The sequence below is a fragment of the Nilaparvata lugens genome, chromosome 11, assembly GCF_014356525.2.
Source record: "Nilaparvata lugens isolate BPH chromosome 11, ASM1435652v1, whole genome shotgun sequence".
Classification (NCBI taxonomy): Eukaryota; Metazoa; Arthropoda; class Insecta; order Hemiptera; family Delphacidae; genus Nilaparvata; species Nilaparvata lugens.
Window position 1 is genome coordinate 42577272 of NC_052514.1, and position 14322 is coordinate 42591593.

General features: G+C 31.2%; 1 long non-coding RNA gene across 3 annotated transcripts; it reads left to right on the forward strand.

Moving 5' to 3' along the window:
- The first annotated feature begins 1395 nt into the window (after positions 1-1395).
- On the forward strand, positions 1396-8250 carry LOC120353708. Of its 3 annotated transcripts, none has more exons than XR_005572529.1 (4): positions 1396-1444; positions 2751-2877; positions 3813-3932; positions 8113-8250. It is a non-coding gene; the product is annotated as an uncharacterized LOC120353708 (long non-coding RNA). The 3 variants fall into 3 exon arrangements; XR_005572530.1 differs by lacking the exon at positions 1396-1444 and adding an exon at positions 1761-1779; XR_005572528.1 differs by lacking the exon at positions 1396-1444 and having other exon boundaries at positions 2625-2877.
- The last annotated feature ends 6072 nt before the right edge of the window (positions 8251-14322 follow it).

Genomic DNA, 14322 nt, shown 5'->3' on the forward strand with positions numbered 1-14322 from the left:
TTACTAAAATGAACGTTCACTCTATAAACGTTTAATAAACGTCTAGAATGTATATTGCTGATAAACGTTATGAAAACAACGTTTGATAAACTTAGAAATGTTTACTAAAATAAACGTTAGAAAGGTTGGTACAGTATGGAATTTCTACAGTACCTACCCAGTCAACACACTAAGTGAAAATGTTATAAGTGAAAATCAAACATTTTTTACAGAAGGTGTCTCCTCCCCCCTCACCTGTGTAACTTAATCCCTAAAAATGTCTCAATTTAGGCTTTCTGACCAATAGGCCTAATTCCTAAGTGGAATTGAATTCCAATCCCTTTCTATCTTCTTCAAAAATCGTCTCCAACTCACCGTTATCGAGATAAAGAAAATGTTTTACACAAATTAAGACTGAAATTTTTTTGAGTTTTCCAAAAAGTCTCACTTTAAGCTTTTTGTAATCAATTCGGGTGCAGAATTGCAATTCAAATACTTTTTGTCTTTTGCGAAAATCGTCTAAAATGCACTGTTAACGATATAATTGACCTTTTGCGCTAAATCCACAGGGACTTAGGGAATAAATTTGCCAGATGTTCAAGTTTCCCAAAAAAGTCGAAAAATTGTATTTCTAATCAATAGTTCGGATGCAGGATTGAATTTCAAACACTTTTTGTCTCTTGCGAAAATCGTCTACAACGTACTGTTGATGATATAATAGACCTTTTGCGCTAATTTTAATCCAGATAGGACTTGGAAAAAATTTGATCGATTTCTAAGTTTCCTAAAAATGTTCAAAAAAGCAGTCTTTTATCACTTATTCGGCTACAGAAGTAGATTTCCAGCACTTCTTCTCAATGCAAAAATCCCGTCAGACGGGCCGTTGACGGGCTACTAACGTTTAAAATTTTAATAATTGGTAATTGATGATGGAGAATTTTGAAAAAATTAATTAACGATTCTGTTCATGTTATAAACATTGTCCTAGAATTTCAAATGTTCCATCCAAAATTGAAAAAGTTATATCATTTTTTCAAATTAGATTCCAGTTTGTGCTAAAAATCATGTCACAACCAAGCCTATGAAATAATTTTCAAGTTTTAAATTCAAATAATAATAAACTAGGTACTATTTTATTGATTCCAACATTATTTCAGTGGAAGCACAATATAGTTCCCCCATAAAGAAATCATTAATCCGTCCCAGAAATATAGACTGTTTTAATGTTAACAATAAGATTGTCTATATCAATAACTTTGAAACTCCCGGGGTAATTCATGCTTGTGCACTACTGCGCTTGAGCGACAGCCATTAAAGATGTCCTCGCGTCCTGTCTCCTTCAGTTTTCAGTTGTGTTCAGTTTTCAGTAGTTGAAGGTGAAGTTCGTTCATTGTTTGTTTATCCTTTATTTTATCGCATCATCAAGTTAATGATAATTTTTGATTGCTGAAGGTCTTAAATTAAGGTAAGATCATTCATTTATGTCTAGGATATTTATTGATAATTAATAGCATACAGAAGTTACCTACTAAACAAAGCTGTTTAGCCTAGTTTTGGCAAAGCGTTATTCCCCAGATAAATTTGTAAAGCACATGTTGTTTTAAAAGCACTATGTAAATAATTATGTTAGGCCCTATTAATAACCCTGATACAACATTAATTGCAATGTTTAGTGTGTATAAGTTAATTTTTTCCATTTTTAAACCCAAACAGTTGATTTAACCAACTGTTAACATTGTTGGTACCGTACCTTAAACTTGTAAAACAACTATCAAGTGTGGTTTTGATTTTATGATTTAGGTAATAATTTTTAAACTAGTGATTATATGATTCAGTAGTATCATAATAGATTGATTTAATTATTATGAATGTTTAAGATATAAGAAGCTATTGTAAAATGTTACAATAATAAAGCTAATACCAGAATAGGCTTAGCCTACCCTCTAATAATATTAGTTATTTATAGGCATATTAGGGACTATGGTTACATTTGACCTAAGTAACTTTTTGAATACAGTATTTTGATTAGATAAAACATTATTTATTTCAATATGACTAGTATCAAATCAACCTCTTGAGAAATACTCTAAATAAACTGTAAATAGCAGCAATCATTCTTATTGATAGGCTACAATTTAATAATTAGTTCAGTACTATGTAAGGTCCTTAAATACTCCCTTGTATTGGTTTATTGTTTTAATACTATCAATTTATTAAAACCATATTAAATTATTACTTCAAAATTTCGGTGTAAATGCACGTCCAGTGCCAACATACCTGTCATCAAATTTTTGGTTGGGATCGATTATTAAGTATGCTATTTTGAGCACAAATTTAAACGACGGTCACTATGGTTTTTGAAATAAACTAAGTTCAAAGTAGCACAATTTTACATGCATTAACCTATGAGTAGCAGCCATTTTATTATTGAAATCATCAAATTATGATATTCCCAATCTGAGTTTTCCTAACCCAAAGCTTTTCCTAACCTAAGCTTTATTAACCTAAAGCTTTTCCTAACCTTAGCTACTTATGGTTGCTACTTATAGCATAGGTTAAATGCATGTAAAGTTGTGCTACTTTGAACTTAGTTTTTTTGAAAATAGTGACCGCCGTTTAATTTTTTGATTTTGTGCTCAAAATATCATAGGCCTACTAAATCGATCCCAACCAAAAATTTGATGACAGGTATGTTGGCACTGGACGTGCACTTTAGCCAAAATTTCTTTCAATTAGATAATTGCTTTCATACATGTTCCATTTGATTTCAGACGAAGGTGGGAATAGAACTGCAGATACATATTATACTAAAATCCACCATGACAGATGAATATGATGCCAAGGATTAGATTTGAAAAAAGTTCTTCTCCTCTCTACATTTGATGAAAGCCATTTTCAGTAAGTTGCACTCTGTCTCCTCCAATAATCAAATTTTTCAACATACATAAACAAACTTACTTGTAACCTTAACAAACAAACTTAGGCTACCTACAATAGCCTATATTCAAGAATTACTGGAGCAGTTTTAAGATTTTATGTCAAGCCCTATTAATAACCCTAATATAACAGTAATTGCAATTTTTAGTGTGTATAAGTTGAAAGTTTATCATTTTCAAACACTGAGGCCCGGTTGCACAAAAGCCGGTTAAATTTTAACTGTGATTAATTCCGCGAGAGCCAATCAGAGAAGCCGTTTTATCAAAAACGCATTCTCTGATTGGTTCTCGTGAAGTTAATCACGGTTAAAATTTAACTGGCTTTTGTGCAACCGGGTCTAATAGTTGATTAAACTGTTACCATTGTTGGTTAACTTCAAACTTGTAAAAAACTATCAAGTTAGTGGTTTTAATTTCATGATTCAATACATTTTAAGCTAGTGATTATATGATTCAGTAATATTATAATAGATTGATTCAATATCATGGATGGTTATGATATAAAAGAAGCTATTGTAAAATGTTACAATAATAGAACTATTCATAACACCACCTACTAATTATTAGTTACGGTATATTTATTAGGGACTATAGTTACATTTTTGTTAGGGACATGAACTAAATTTTTTTTTTATATTTTGATTAGATGAAACCATATTTATTCCAATATGACCAGTATAAAATAACCCCCTTGATAAATACTTTAAATAAATTGTAAATAGAAGCAATCCTTCTTATTGATAGGCTACAATTTGATAATTAGTTCAGTACCGTACTATGTAAGGTCCTTGAAAACTCTCTTGTATTGGTTTATTGTTATATCATTTACTATCACTTATAAAATTCCTCTCAATTAGAAAATCGCTTTCATACATTTAATGTATCATTTGATTTCAGGCAAAGGTGGGAATAGAACTGCAGACGCATATACCAAAATCCACCATGACAGACGAATATGCTGCCAACTACAGTTTTAGATTTAAAACTCCTTTCTACATCTGATGGAAACCATTTTCAGTAAGTTGCACTATACTATTTCCTAATCACTAAAGCAGTTTTAAAATTTTAAAATGATAACTTTATAATTGAATAGGCTCAGATTTTAATTCATATGAAGCAAAAATTATTGTAAAACAAGCTGCAAATTAGTATAGTAATTTCCAAAGAACCATATTGGAGACTTAAGTCACAATAAATCTCAATAATGTTGGATATGTTATAAGAAGTTTGACGAATGAGTGAACTGGCAGAAGTGTGAACCGCGGCTGGAGTCGGTTTAAGGTTGTGCAAAGGCTAAAAATAAAATTTATACTGGTGATATTTTTCAAAGTTTTTCGGTTTGTATATCATCAACCTATCAAAATGAAAAGGTATTCTCAGGAAAACATTTTTTCCGATCATTACTTTTTGAGATATGAGAGCCTAAAGTTTGAATTTTTGGGACAGAACATTTAAAATTCGATAAAAGATAAATCCTTGAGATTTAGAGGATAGATTCTTCATAGTATTGTTGAACTATTAAAAAAATATTTTCTGAAAATATCCATTTTATTGAAAATACAAGGTTTTTGGGCCACTCTGTATCTATATAGAACAAGACAATTATTTATCATGCAAATATTGGTTGGTTCTGAATTTATTTATCCTTTTGTGGATACAATCACAAATCATAAAAATATAATTTGGAAAGAATAGCAGGCTTTGCCCAAAACTATTTTATTCTCAAATTTTGATAATGAATAATATGTCCCAAAATGTTTTTATAATTTTACTGCTGAAAGTTCAAGTTTAATTTTCATTGATGTTTAAAAAATATAGGTATAAAAATCAGAAATAAAATATAAATTACTAGCAGGCCCTCTTTTTCATGTCTATATTGACTGGACTAATATGGTTGCAACTTTAAGTGAGTTAGTGTGAACGCATTACTGGGATAAAACATACCTATAGTCTTTTTTCTTTAGGGCTACTTTTGAATAATACTTGAGAATAGAAATCAAAGAAAAATAAAAATAATATTATTCTAATATTTTTATTTCTAAAAAGAAATATGCCAATTTTAAAATGGGTACTTGAATTTCTGTTTTTATTCACATACCTACAGGTATGGTTTGAAAAACAAATACGGCTATCTACTACAGTGCAGTGTAAATATTGCCTAAAACGCTAACCTTGCTAACATATAAAAATTAACATACAATAAAAATAAGTAACATCCATATTTATATAACCAAAAATGTCATATATTCGACTATAAAGGAATAGCACATTCGCTCCTGGGTGGCACATATATGTGCGACATGACTAATCAACTCCTCCCAATAAAAAATTAGGTTTACTTCATATATACCAGTTCAATTAATACAGAATACTCCACACATTCCAAATCATATCACCTGTTGAAATGAATATTTCCTTAACAGTAATTTGAATTACTCTGGAAGATCGTTAAATTCCTCAAGTTTCTAAAATTTCAGGGGTTTTTCACTCGTGACACATATATGTGCCACTCGGTCTTTATATAGAATGGTGAGTGTAAACCAAGGATAGTGTATAGCAGGTTGCCTCAATCGCGTTTACATACGCGGATGAGATGGCATGAGCCTACGTGGCAAACGCCGGCTTCCCATAAGAATTACATACAAAACACCGCGTCAAATATCACTTCCTCACATAAAAACCGCTGTATTGATAAAAAATATGAATATGCTATTCAATTCAGAAAGAAACAAGCTCCACATCAATGTGTATTTTGAAAACATTAATTCATTTCGAAAAGTGTAGAAAGTCCTTGAATCTATCACTATTCAATCGGTAAAACCTATTCATATTTGTGAAAAGGCTGGTAACTTATTTGTTTTGGACTTATTTTAAACAATAATATGACAAAATGAAGCGAACTTATTTAATTTTATGCTGGTCGTCCAATAATATTTAAAAATGATTGTTTATTATTTGACAATTGTTTGTGAAAATTGATAGTTGTATCGTCGCCCGGAATGCTAGTTGCAAGCATTTGTATTAATGATATTTGTTTAAGACTTTATTAATTGACATATACCTAGAACCAATTTAGCGAAATCATGGAACTGTTCACCATGGTTACAATTTATTTTTAGAACGTTGAACTGTCTGGTTACTAATAATTATTTCAGTTGTCTACTGGAAAGCGTAGTGCCAACACGTTGCTCTTGTATTGTGTTTTTGTTTCTGCTCAGTGCAGTATTATTGTTATTATTGACGATTATTAGTATATTTTATTGATTATTTTCATGGGACACAAATTTACAAAGGAAATACCATATATTATTCACAAATAATATAACATTAATTATTCATGAAATTATTCAACTACTTTACAGTACAGTAGTGTAATGCGCTTTATTTTTTGATAAAATAACAGCATTAAAGTCATTAAAAGTCATGATTATCTATTTTTTTTATCATAATTGGGATAAATAAAATCTTTATAATGTTTAAATGATGTTCTATATTCTTAGGGCTTATCTAGACTGTTTATTTTTGTGATAAAGCTAGGCAACCGTTGATGGGTTCGCATTGCTATGTTTCAGGAGTTGTTGATAAAATAACGTTAATATCCTGAAATTCCTAAAGAAGCTGTTAGTTCTTTCCACAGACTTCATAAGGATAAATTTTCTAAATGAGAATAGAATCTGTTTAAGAGAAAGAACTAAAACGATGCAGAAAAAACTAATAGAAAGTACAAAACGTATTTGAAATGGTATTATCAAATCAAATTTGTGTTCAAACGATTTGTTTTAGACTCGCCGGTAACATTTATAGGATTTTTACTGAAAATTAGTTTGATATTGTTTCAAAGGGGATAAAATGCTGAACATTTTGATGTCAATCACTTCTATGTAAAGTTGATGGTTGATTGCTATGAGGCTCAAAGTTGGCATTTTTACATTTGAATGCATGTTAAGCCAGGGCGAGAGGTCGCAGCATGACGTCACACCATAGCAGGCTGCGGTCTCCACGCGTCTTATGTGATCAAGGCAACCTACTATTATACTATTCTTGAGTTTTTTCCAATTATAAGGAAATAGCAGTATCATCAAAGGCCAATGACATACATATTCATCATAAAATTCATCATTAGTAAATTATTATTATTATTGATCATGTTTTCAAAGTATAAAAATAAAAATCCAAGAAAATATTTGACTTACAGATAGAAAATTTAAGTGTCCAATATGATGTGAAATGAAAATAGTTCATTCAATAAACTTATTTGTGAATAAAACAATCATGTCAAAAAGGCTTTCTTTTATGAAAGTATGGAATAATCATAAATTAGTAGTCCCAATACATGTGGAGAAATTGCAAATCAGTTACTTGAATCAAAGAAGAACTCATCGTTTCGTACACTTCACCGCTTGCTCCAATACTCTTTTCAAATTTCTTCTACATGTTTGCCTTTTTGCAACCAATGTCCAATCACTGCTACCCAAAGACGGAACCTCCTTCAAACACAGTTTTTCACAACCTTTGAAATTCAACGATACATATGCACATATACAGAGTATCATATTATGTATGTGGGAACCCTTCAATAATTTGGAGACTGTTGTAGATATATTCTGTAACTTCAGGATCAGTTATTGATAGAATAAGCTTGAATTCGAGAAAATGTGATTATTCAATTGCAAATTATTGTTGATTCTATTAAATCATTCACTATGAAGAGATAGCAGACTCATGTGTGTCTCCAGCGTTATTACCCTGTCACCAGCTGGCTCAAATCACTGAATAGTAGACTTGAGATGCGCGGGAACATTAGCGTCAGGTGATCAATTTCCATAACGGCAAGGAAAGTTGTGTGAGTGCGCCACACCAGATTTTTACATTTCATTTCAAAAGATGCTCCCGAAATGTTCCCCTTTATTATCTCGTTTGACAGTGTGCCAAACTGTCATAAATGTAAATGAGATGTCCTTATGAAGGTCTAAGTCAACCACTTATGAGGGGTTGAAATCCATTTATGTATGTCAAAAGGTAGAGTATTTGACCAATAACTTATCCTGAAAGTTACAGTATGTATATCAGTCTCCAACTTATAAAAGTTTTTAAGCTACATAATCAGCATTCTGAGAATTGATTACCGAGAAATTTTATATTTTACTCATAATACCTATTAATTATCCCACTAAACTGTACATTTCATATTTTACAGGACCAAGAGTAGAGAGACTACGCCTCATGAAGCTCAAATCGAGGACGATAGCAGTTCAAAGTAAAAAATATAATTAGTTATAAATTGAAAGTTCAATTTTTGTAATATTTAATAAAAATCATTGCATTTTATTGAAAATATTGCTTTCTTATTTACATTTTTCGCTCATATAGTAAATACTCTGAAGTTAAGCTTTAAAGAAAATAAACTAATATAGATATTAATATTATATTTAATATTTTAATAGATATTCAAAGTAATAATTGATGTGTTACTCAGATGTATATGAACTGTACTCCATTTGAGGTGTTGCAAGCATAGAGGGCTGTTGAACTAGAGCAGATTTGATTTAATTAATTCATCGAATGGCGAGTGACTCATGCACTGCTCCCTCTCAGGACAGTCTGCAAGCTGTTATTGGTTAGCAGAGGTCGATCTCGACTCAATACAGCTACAGAGACAGTTTATAGACTGCCCTGACAGAGAGAATGAATAAGTAATTTGCCATTCACAGGAGAATTTTAAAGAATATTCCATTTGAATAATATTAAAAATATAAAATATATATAATAATCTGATTCAGTGCAATCCAATATCAATGCTTAATCATAATTCAAATTTCATCCAGAATTTGAAATAATCTGTAATTCTTATTATTCATGATTCAATATTCTTCCAAACTAATGCTCCAATCTTACTATTGCCTTAATACTCTATTTCTATACTCAGTGGACATCCATACATTCTATATATAGATGAAATCTATCTATATATAATTATATATATATTATAGTCTATATATATATATATATTATATAATCTATATATTAATAAAATCTATATAATATATATTATATAATCTATATATTATATATAGATTTCATCTATAATTATATAGAATGTATGGATGTCCACTGAGTATAGATTGAGTATTAAGGCAATAGTAGATTGAGCATTAGTTTGGAAGAATAATTGAATCATGAATAATAAGAATTACAGATTTATTTCAAATTCTGGATGAAATTTGAATTATGATTAAGCATTGATATTGGATTGCACTGGCCTTGAATCAGGATTGATTCACTCTAAACATCCAGCTTGAATCCGACTCTAATTGATCTAGAATTGGCCTTGAATGGGGGGATTGCATCCAGCATGCGTTTCAAGCCTGAGTCAAGACTGCATCTCATTCCTGATTCGACCGTGCATCTCGGGCCTGAATCGAGCTCGCAACGCGATCTTGATTTTAGCTCGCAGCACCAGCCTGATTAGAGCCTGCATTTCGAGCTCGAAACTGGCTTGAACGATGTATAAACGGACTCTTGAATTCAACTCATTTCGAGCAAAACGCATGCGAATGAAATCTTGAATCAAGCCCTCACGTTTGACAAAACGAGCTTGTTTTGATTTCGATTCAAGTTGATTTTGCTGATTGGGAATGGTCTGCATTTGATCAGCATACAAGCTTGCTTGTTTTCAGCTTGATTGTGGTCAATTGACCGCTGCTTATGATCGCCCATTACCTGTTACACAGAACACAATGTTAGAAAATATTCAGATTGGTTGGAGTTGTAGGAAGATTCTTGAAAATGGAAATGGTTCATTATTTACAAAGGTAGAAGTTGTGATAGAATGACTTGGAAATTTTCGATCAATTGTTCGTACAGATATACACGCCGCGAACATGAGCAATTCTCTTTTAATCAGCTGACTATATTTGTATTTTTACAGAAACGGTAAGATACAGATATAAGAAGCTTGGCAGCAGATGATTAAAAGTGGATTGCTCATATTCGCGGCGCGTATCTGTAAGTACCTTAACGTGATTGAATTAAAAAGCGATCTGATATTGTAGAAACCACTGATACTGTTGTAGAACCACAGTTGAAAAAAAATGTAATCGATTTATTCAATCAACTTGAGATAGAAGTTTCAGAAAAGGTGGAAGAGGTAGTGTCGAAATTAATCACGATTATAAAGATAAATTTTTATTTTCAAAAGGCTATTTCAAAGACTATTTCAAAAACGTTCTGGCTGTTGCACAATCATTATCAATCTCTAGTGAACATCGAGCAGCAGAATATAAATAGTATAGTATAGGTATCGATATAAAAAAATTATTCTTTTATTTATTTATTTCATTGGCAACTACAGATCATAATTATAATAATAAATAATATGATTGGGAGAAGACAACAGGCATAGCCCAAAACTGTCTTCTCCCAAATTTTTACAAATAAGTTTCAGAAAGAATGAGGTTAAGATTCCACTTTCACTTCAAAAAGTCAAATTTCCACTTCAAAACTAATGACTAAACTAAAAATTTTGAATTTTGACATTAAAAAACTGATTAAAACAAAAATATTTCACTCAAATCTCTACAAATTGGAATGTTTGAGTAATTTTGCAAATTTTGAGCCAGAAAAGAAACAGGTATAATATAAATATAAAGAAAATAATTAAAAATCTCAGTACCCTTTTTTTAATATTTTATCACGACATGTTTCGGTCATTTATGCCATTTTCAAGTCACAATGGCATAAATGACCGAAACATGTCGTGATAAAATATTTAAAAAAAAAAGGGTACTGAGATTTCTAATTATTTTCTTCATATTTATATTACAAGTAGCCCTATACAGGAAAGAGATAAACAGGTATAATGTATTGGATTCAAAATTACCACATCAAGTCCATACCATTCTGATATCTTTTGATACTGTACTTTTTTCGTTGCAAATTTGATGCAGAACCCATGGTCTTCGGTTGTTACACCGTGAGAAATCCTGCATAAGGAATAACGAACCAAGGTGAGAGCAACGAAACCCTCTGAATTAATATTTCAAGTACAAACCAATAACAGGTTACCCAGATTATGGGGTAGGAAGATCAAGAACTACGAAATGGCAAACATAAACAAGGAAATATATTATGTTGATGAGCATCAAATTGCAGATGCTGTGAATGAGCTGAAATATGATATAGAGGGACTCTTTAGCATATTGATCTCCTCATCAGCATGGTGTGTGGTGCTGCGAATCTAACATTCTATGTTACTTTTTACACTCTTTGGGTGCGAAGGTGATGTTTTATTGGCTTGCAAAATATCGCATTCCAAAACATTTCGGAAATACCGGTTCAAGGTAGAGGAAGTTGGTCTATGTTTTGGTGTTTTGCAAAAATAATGTGGGAAAAGTTCCTTCAGACTGTGCTTTGCTAATTTGAGCAGAAGGTGTCAGGTAATTTGAGATTTGACCTACTCATGAGCTTTGAGTGAGGCCTTAGAAAAAGGTCGGGAACTTCTTTCTAGCTGAAAAATGAAGTTATATTTTGTTTATTATTTACAGTCTTGTTCGCAGTATCATAATATTGATGTATCGCAAGAATGAAGTAGAAAAAGTCCCTTCAGACTAGGCTAATTCGAGTAATAGGGGTCAGGTAATAGTATAATAGTAAGTATGATAGTATATTAAGAGTACAATATCTTAATACTGTGACAAAATATTCAGGTCTCTCAAAACTGATAAAAAATCAATGTAAATCATACTTTGGAATTAGTATAGAAATTACTAGTAATAGTATCGAAGTTTCGGAAGATATAAGGGACAGAGATGAAAATATAAAACTTGGTAGTATAAGGGATAGAGATGAAAATATAAAATTTGGTGGTATAAGAAAAGCAAAGGCTATTTTCATCAGTAAGAGGCATATCCTCCTCTCAAATAGTCTTCAGTTACAAATTGGGAAAAGATTAACATTGAATGAAAAAAGACTAAGAAATTGTCGAAAAATCACTGATTTATTGATAATTAGAAAGACCGGTTTCGGTTATTACACCATTGTCAATCTCTGATAAACGTTTAAAGTTTATCAGAGATTGACAATGGTGTAATAACCGAAACCGGTCTTTCTAATTATCAATAAATCAGTGATTTTTCGACAATTTCTTGGTCTTTTTCCATTCAATATGAATAATTACCACAATATCAACTTCTCAACTACACAAAAAAGATTAACAAGTAGTTCTGTGAACAGTAGACCTCAGTTGCAGTTTTCTATTCCACAAGCATCTGATGACACCTGTTCTAGTTGATTCAGTTGAATCATAATTTACTCTTAAAAACTGTTATTTGTTTTCTCCTAGATCAAAAAGTCACTTATGTAGATAAACTCAGTTCACGTTTGAATTTGTATCCCATATGATAATTTATCCAGTTCCGTGATGATATTTCCATGTGATGAAAATATTTCTCAACTATTTTAAAATTATTTTTTTTTCAATCAAGAATATGATAATTTCTTCAGCATTATTCAATTCATTTAATCATTTCTTATTCTATCTTCAATCATCTATTAAATTTGTTTTTCAAATGTGGGAATATTGATACTGATTGGCACACATCATAAAAAATATTGAAACCCTACCTTATGAAAATATACATGGCCAGACATCAGAATTTCTGTGTAATGCATGCAATGATAATCCACATGTCGCTGATTGATTATGAATAATTCTATAGTCTGATTGATCCTATCTTCAAAGTAGATGATATATATATATATATATATATATATATATATATATTATTATATATATATATATATCAGAGAGTATGGAGAATTCCGGCTTTTTTCCGGAATTTTTCTTTTCATATTTTCCTTGAAATGCAAAATTTTTAAAACCTTGTGTATACATCGACGCGTTTGGCCGTAATCGCGTTACATACAGACAGACAAAAGAAAATCCGAGTTGAAACATAGACCTCACTACGTTCGGTCAATTATATTGTGACTGAATATCCAGGTCTCTATAAACTGATGGAAATGGTAAATCATACTGTAGAAGAATTATTTTAGAGATAACCAGTACCATAGAGAAACAATAGCGTAAGTAGATATCCCATGGTGAAGGGCGTTTAATATGTCGCAACTTTTACTGTTATCTCAAGCCGATATTCCACTTAGTTCTTTCCGGTGAAGATGTGTGACGCTGGTAGTCCCTCATATTGTGCCGTTCATACACTCTCACCCCAACAAAACAGTAGAAAATGACAATAATCGACAGTAATTGGCTTGAGATAACAGTAAAAGTTGCGACATGAACGCCCTATACCATGGGATATCTACTATTTGTTTCTCTATGCCAGTACCCTTTCACGTAATATTTCACGTAAACACAAAAAAGGTTAGCAGCTAGTGCTAAGGATAATTACTGACTAAATTTTTCAAGTTTCATTACAATTGAAACTGTTAAAATTCCTCCTCAATTTTAAAGATTTCAATTGATATCAGTGAAAGTAAGCAATCATATTTGAATCAATCCAACTTTTTCATTCTCATTCTAAACTTTTTTCACCGACCCCTCTATAGTACCTTGTCTATCCTTCCCGGAGTTTCCAATACTTCTCTCCTGTAGTGAGGTCCACGTTATAATGGCACTGTTTGATCAGCAATGGTATTGCTATCCTTGTCTATCATTCAACAAAACGGATAGCGCTATCTCTTTCTCGCTTTGCTCTGTTGCCAGATGTCTTTAAACAATGTAGAATTGATAATTAATTAACAAGATATTTCATCTTAATTATGGAATTATTGAAAAATATAATTCATTGCTGAATGAAATCTAATTGATCATTTCAAACGAGGATGAACAGTTAATATTATATTAATAAACCTGTATCAGCTACCGTCTATAGAAGGCATTGAAAACCGAGGATCGGCAACATTGTTCTCCCATCTTTCTCCACTTTGGTACATCTTTCTCCACTACTTTTGGTAGAGAGTTAGTGGGGAGGATATTTTTAATATTCTTACCGAAGAATGGACATTGATATGTCTAAAGCTCGGCCAATTTATATAGAAGCATAACAATTTAATTATTATCTATAGTTATTATATTACAAATTGCTTTTTTATATCATATACAGTTCAATAATTATTTTCTTAGTCTATATTATGTAAATTCATCTATAATTTTGCTGTATAGTAAGCTATTGTATATAAGTGTATAAGCCAGTATATATTGTAATCTACATAAATAAAATACTCAATCAATCAATCAATCAATCCACTGCCATTATAACGTGGACCTCACTATAGTTGTATAATAGGAATAGTGGAGGATATAGTGGGGTCCACGTTATAATGACAGTGTATAAAGATAGAAGAATAGCGATGACGATTCTCTGCATTAATCAATTATATTTCTACA